Here is a 7,843-nt window from a genome sequence, read left to right as displayed (position 1 = left end):
GTATATACACACATGATACATATACATACGTACATATATATACTTACATATAAATATACTTGTTATATATATACATATATATATGTGTGTGTGTGTGTGTGTGTGTGTGTGTGTGTGTGTGTGTGTGTGTGTGTGTGTGTGTATTATGTATGTAGATATGAAGTAAACAAATGCATATATATATAGCTTTACTTGCTTTCTTCAGATACCAAACATTAACACAACAAAATACACTTTTTCTATCGGTTTCCATGAATGATTTTAATCCTAATGTGTTTTTCTTTACATTCATACAAATGCACACATGACTACTTTAGCAAACGATAAAAATTCAGGAACCAGTTTTAAGAGTCACTCTTCAAGGAATGTGAATTCATATGCAGCTCTTCCTTGCGTACACTTGCACGAATAGACATATTCAACAACGATTGACTTTTAAGAGACTACCTGCGAATATCTATTTAGTATTTGCATTTATTCTTTCAATATAAATCTCTTTCCGTCGAAATTTATGCAAAACAATACTGTGTATTTTTTATTTCATCGACAGCATTAAAAGATGCAAGTCATAAGATCAGGGATGTAGGAATCTAATTGTCCTCCATACTTACTCGAAGTTTGGTTCACATACAAAGGATTTTTAATAATAATGAATAACATTTGACAGATTGATATTCATTTTACATAAGCACACAAACACACATATATTTATTTTCATATACATCTATATCTGTCTATATTCATATATGTGTGTGTGTATGTATATATCTAACTAACTATATGTGTGTGTATATGCATGTATGTATGTATGTATGTATGTATGAATGTATGTATGTATATATATATCTTTCAAAAAATTCATAGAAACACAGCAAACGGATAATTCATAGCTAATTCCTCATCAGTCAACGACCAAAAGGTCCTTACAATTTCGCGCCTTTAGCGTTCATATTACTCATTTTTGATGACGCCAACGGCGGAAAGCCACTGGGAATAGTTAATGGACGTACAGGACAGAGAGAGAGAGAGAGAGAGAGAGAGAGAGAGAACAGGGGAAGGAAGGGGGAAGTCTACAATTAAGTGTGAGAAGATGAGAGGGGGAAGGAAGTAGGGATGCTGGAAAAGGAAAATTAGGACGAGAAAGAAAGAAAGAAAGAAAGAAAGAAAGAAAGAAAGAATCGCAAAAGATATATACAAACTTAGTGTTAACAAAAGTTGGGATACGTTCAGTTATTTCATAAATGAAAGATATATTAAATACTACAAAACATAGGACAGACACAAGGGCCCTAATTCTTCCTCAATTAGCAAGCAAAAATACTAATACCCAATTTTGTATTTTTGCTATTAGTCTGAAACCCCCTTCGGTCATGACTGACCATGGGATTGCACCTAGGAAGTTACCCTCTCAGATACAAGTCCGGGCAGTAATTGTCTCAGTCATATATGTTGAATGCAGTTTTTCAATTCGAGAACTCGTTAGCAAGCTTGTTTCATCTTAGTAATTATTCCACTTCTTTATCTTCCATGTTTCATTTTCTAGCATGCATATAAATGTGTTTGTATGAGTATGCGTGTGTTTATGTGTGATTGTGTTTATATTATGTATATGCATTTACATACATAGACCCGGTATGAGTAGCAACATATGTCTTTGAAAGTCGCATAAAAAGTGGATTTTCCAAAGCGCTACCCTTGCTACACTACCGTAGTTCCTAAATTGTACGTGATATCATAATTTCAAACATCGGCTCATGGAGGGGTTAATGTTCTACCTGTCTAAATTTAGTCCTTTTCGCTATTCTTGTGTAGTTCTTCAATTCAAAACGCTCTATTTCGAAGTATATTGTTACGTATGTCTTTTTCCCTATTTCTAAATGAACGCCTAAAATAAAATTTAGTTGTGGTATAGTAATATATCTATTGTCTCTAAAAAAATTAGGAGTTAAATAACAATGACAACAACAGTAATCATATTAAACTATGGCAGTAAAAAAATTTATAGTATTCAACTTTTAGGTTGAAGAAAATGAATCAATAATAAATTTCTATAATTTTCATATTTCAAAGAAAGAAGTCCCTTACTTTCTATTTCCTTTGTTTTTTGTATTTTTACACTCTTTTGTGAGATTTTTTTAGAATTCGTAATAAAATCAGAATTGTCCTTTATACAACAACTAATGCATAGTATTGTGGTGAAGGGCAAATCATTAGACACCATTGTGTACACGATTCTATGATTCAAAATTACATAAATACATATACATACATAAATGTGTGTGTGTTTGTATGTATATATGTATATATATATGTATGTATATTTATGTTTATGAAACGTACGTAATATTTTGTAAATAAATATCTTAACAATGTCATGTTTTGTTTTGTTTTCTATGTTTATTTATTTATTTAGGTAAGTAGGTAGATAGATAGGTAGGTAGGGAGCTAGATAGATATAGACAGATGCATACGTACGTAAGTAGATAGCTATAGACAGATGCATACGTACGTAAGTAGATAGCTAAATACATATATACATACATATATAAATACATACAAGTACTCATATACACATAGCCGTTTAATGTTGACTGTCGGAAAAAATAGCAGCACCATACTTAGTTCCATAATAGGGATTAATAGGGATTAATACTATATTTTATCGTGGACGAGTCAGTCTATTGGTACGCTGGGTTTTGAATGTCGGTGTATAACTCTTCAGGCAAGATATATCTGAAGTTTCTTTCTTTCCACCACCGCATCCTTTTACTAGAAACCTACACAATCTGGTGTGCCTGTTTTAATGGCCTACCAATGTATACAGTATGTTTCTCTGACTTAGGTATCAGGAAGACACTCGGCAAGAAAGGAAACAGGACTAAAAGAAGATTCTGATAATAATAATAATAATAATAATAATAATAATAATAATAATAATAATAATAATAATAATAAAAATAATAATAATATAATAATAATAATAATAATAATAATAATAATAATAATAATAATAATAATAATAATAATAATAATAATAATAATAAGAAGAAGAAGAAGAAGAAGAAGAAGAAGAAGAAGAAGAAGAAGAAGAAGAAGAAGAAGAAGAAGAAGAAGAAGAAGAAGAAGAAGAAGAAGAAGAAGAAGAAGAAGAAGAAGAAGAAGAAGAAGAAGAAGAAGAAGAAGAAGAAGAAGAATGATAATGATAATGATAATGATAATGATAATGATAATGATAATGATAATGATAATAATAATAATAATTCGCTAGTCCTTAATATATCGGCCCCGAAATGATAAAAGGCAAAGTCGACCTCGGCGGAATTGGGGCTCAGAACGTAGCGACGGGTGAAATACCGCTAAGCATTTCGTCCAGTAGACAAAAACAAAATTAATAATGATAATGATAATAATAATAATAATAATATTATAATTGTTTCTACGTTAATCGATTATTAAGCAGCAGTAGTATGATATCTAAATGACTCTGAAATATTCGATTCGATGGTTAAAGTAATATAACTACGTAGAACAGGCAGACCACCTTACATTCTAATAATAGACGGCGTGTTATTGTTATCAAAATGGCGGGATTTAGAGAACATAAACGTAAAATATATGAGTCTTTATAAAACTGTGTGGGCGTAAACGGTACGGTAGTGATTACTACATTGTGTGTATAAATTGGTACCTGCAGCGTCGCATCATAATCGCGCGTGCGATAAGGTCAGTGCTAAGACATGACTGAAGAGTACATATATGAACATCTATATATGATTGAATTATATATGTATTTATGTATATGTAAATTAATGTATGTACATATGATATGCGTATGTGTGCGCGTATTTTTGTGTGTGTATCTTGTTTGATACATTATTTTTAATGTAACATATCTAGACAGCACAAACTCCCTGTGTTATTCACTTTGTGTGGCCTATGCTTCTAAGGAGAGATAACCACTTCACATTTATATATGCAAATACGTAATCATGTAAGTAGATATATACATATATACATAGAAACACACGCACATACGTACACACACACAAACACACACATATACACATGCAAATATATATATATAAATACATATATATGTAGATAGATAGATAGATAGATAGACATATATATAAATGCATATATGTGTGTGTGCGTGTGTATGTGTGTGTGTGTGCATGTCTGCGTAACATCAGTATATATTTAAACCATTTGGATAGTGCTGTGTTTTCATAAAAATGTATAGTTGTATATATTTGTGTGTGAGCGTACGCGTGCGCGTGTGTGTGTGTGTTTGTATGTATGCCTATGCATGCTTGTATGTATATATGTAAGTACGTGTATGCATGTATGTATGTATGTATGTATGTATGTATGTATGTATGTATGTATGTGTGTATGCATGCATGCATGTAAGTATAGATACGGTAGTCTTACGTAAATAATAATACACTGAGTTGATAATTTTCGATCAAATGAGATGTTCTAAGAAATGAAAGTTAACTCGTCCGCTGTAGGTTTGATATTTCAAAATAAGACGTAAGGGAGATAATACCATTTAGATCAGTTGATTGAAATACTTTCAACCAGAGACAAAAAATGCCAATTGAAATGAATATGATTTATAAATGAAGTGTTTTGGTGTTATTAAATTGCTTTAGCAAAGCCTATTATATTCATTTGGTAAGATTAAAATGGAAGAATATAGCGACAAAGTGAATTTAATGACATTGGTAATGAAAAATTATCTCGGGGAATGTACCATTGTCACTATATCGGATATTGCTATATACAACCGTCACAATGCGCTTCTTTATGTTGGTTTAGTGATCAAATGACACCACTCCGTTGGTTAGGCAGACAGACTTATAAATGACATAGAACACGACAGTCTCCCTAAACAAGACGCCAGTCGGTCGCAGGGTTACCCATTTACAGCTAAGTGGACTGTGGAGCAACGTGAAATGAAGTGTTTTGCTCCAGAACATACAGGAGTCGGAAACATTAGCTTTTGATCATGAATGCAACACTCTAACCACTAGGCCACGCACCTTCACTCTGAGAATGTAATGCACACGAAATACAAAAACAACGGGAAGTCACTTATGTAATTATAGCGGTATTTAGTATTCAAAAAATGGAGATAATAGGAATAAGATCGGATTATCGAAATTATTGATCAATACAGAGGATGCAAATTGACTAGAATATGCTTCGATCTGATGGTCTAATAGGATCGATACCTTTCTACTACTCTTCCAAAGCCAGTTCAACTCTTAATCTATATGTCATATGTGTGTGTGTGTGTGTGTGTGTGTGTGTGTGTGTGTGTGTGTGTGTGTGCATACATATATATATATATATATATATATATGTATGTATGTATGTTTATATCACCATCATCATCATCAAAAGCTTATCATAAACTGATCTTTATGAAGTCTTCATGATTGATGTTTTGTTTCCTTTTGTTTTTTTCTTTTTGTTTATATATTAGATCATCCCATAAATAATGCGGTTTTTTAATACTTTTATTAAGATAAACAAAGTTCTTTTTTAAGCTAAAATATATTCTGCTTCATTTTCTACAATGCTCTTCCATCTATCTGGTAGACTTGCATCTATCTGGTAGACCCTCTTCTAAAATTCACTTTTCCATGACGAAAAATACTCCTCCAGTACTATTCTGATCTCATCTACAGAGTTCATATATTTTTCTGTCCAAATGATTTTGGAGACTGCGGAGTAAATGATAACCAGATGGGACAATGTCCGGCGAATATGGTGGGTGGGGCATCATTTCCCATTCAAACTGCTCCAGCCTTTGGAATGTCATCCTCGCTATATGTGGCCAAGTATTATTCTGATGGAAGAACACCTTTCGTCTTGAAACTAAAGATGGTCGTTTTTCTTCTAGCGCTGACTGAAGCCTTCAAGCTGTTCCCAGCAGATCTCCTTTGTTATCGTTTGGTTTGAGTTTAAAAATTCAAAGTGGACTAAACCTTTCATATCCCACCAAACAGATAACAACACCTTACGTGGGTGAATACCGTCTTTAGCTTGGGGTGCCGGTGTTTCTCCTTTCCCTACCCACGGTCTTCGGCGCTTGACATTTTATAGAGAACCCATTTCTCGTCACCAGTCATTATTCGGTCCAAAAAAGGTTCATTACTGAGATGTGACAGCAAAGAAGAGCACACGTCCACTCTCTTCCAGCTGGTTAACGACACACATTCTGTGTCCGATTAGTATTTACGGGGGGAAGTCACCGCTCTCATCTCTAGCCTTACGTGATACCAGGATTGCCACTTATCAAATAATAAAACACCCAAATTATTTGCTGCAAAAAAACCCAGATCCTATTTTATAAACCCAGATGTTTGAAAATAGGTTTATAATTGGTAATTTAATGATAAAATATATTATATGACAAAATGAATACACAATTTAATACTTACTTTATATCATGGCAGCTAATTGTCAATTTCGTACATATCCACATCATCTTCATCCACTCCTTCTATGGTGATAGACTCATTTTCTTCCTTTTTGAAGTTCAATCTACTCGTATATCTACGATGACAACACCCATCCACTACATCTTTAATAATTTCAGCGTTCGCCTCCCAAGAAATGCATGACGCTCCCTTTCTTGTAATTGCTTTTTTAACGAGTAGACGATCGGTGATCGTTTCAGCCTTCAACCTATTAGTGAACTTTGTCTTTGTGCAACTTACTTGGGAAAATATGCGCTCCACGCACGCTGATGAATGAAGTAACACCGTCAAATTAATCATGAATTGTGACAGCCTCTCAAATTTAGTGTGGTCAAGCCCGTCTTTGAGATTGAGTATGGAATACCAGAATTCAGGTATGCTTTTTGAGGAAACAGGAATATCTTTATATTGCTGAAATAATCTCCACTCATCGTCTAGTTCATCAAGTACGTTTTCTGGTGCAATTGCTGGACAGTTTGATGCCAAAGGAATAATCGACCGAGGAGAGTTAGTAAGATCGCGTGCTACTTTTGGATCAAGTATTTCTAAGAGGGCAAACATTCCAGCTTCATCGAGAGGAAAGCGCATTTTTATATGAAAGCATAATTCTATTAAAAAATTTTTGCAATCGGTTTTGAATCTAGCTGAGTCACCAACGATGGGATTTTGTTCTAGATATCTCATTGCACGTCCACTAAGGTAAATATCACTCATATCTTTGTGATTTGTTGTGTTATTAAGATTAATATCTGATAATTTATATACAGCTAAACCACAATGAGTAAGTGAACAAGTGGTCACCAACACGTAACTTGTAGTTGCCCGGTATGATACAAGTATAAACAAATACTGACTACGTACGATCGGTAATTATGTCACATATAATATTTGTATCGATAAATTCATTACGTGAGATGATTATGGATGATATATAGAAAGTTTACAAAGTATTACAAGAGGTGCAACTTTGGTACATATTGCATCAAAAGAGTATGACACCGAATTCTCTTTAAAATATATGTCTGCAGCCAAAACTAACTTAGAAACCCAGATTTAATATAAATTTGGAAATTAAAACCCATAAACCCATCATTGCTCCCAAAAGACCAAAATTTGAGTGGAAAACCACATCAGTGATACACACGGACTCGAGTTTCTGGGTGGTTACCTGTCCTCAGCGTGTGTTGATCACCACTTAGTGATGAAAACTCACTCCACTCGCAAAATACTATATGCTTTTTCCAACGATCTCGAAAAAGGAGAAATAAGCTCTATTAAATCTCTGGGTGAGATGTAAACAGTAGCTATACGGAATCGTAACATATAATTGCCATATATACGTATGTGTG

This window comes from Octopus bimaculoides, chromosome 5 (assembly GCF_001194135.2).
Source record: "Octopus bimaculoides isolate UCB-OBI-ISO-001 chromosome 5, ASM119413v2, whole genome shotgun sequence".
NCBI classification, from domain to species: Eukaryota; Metazoa; Mollusca; class Cephalopoda; order Octopoda; family Octopodidae; genus Octopus; species Octopus bimaculoides.
The sequence above is the reverse complement of the archived record's forward strand: the minus strand, read 5'-3'. Positions refer to the sequence as shown.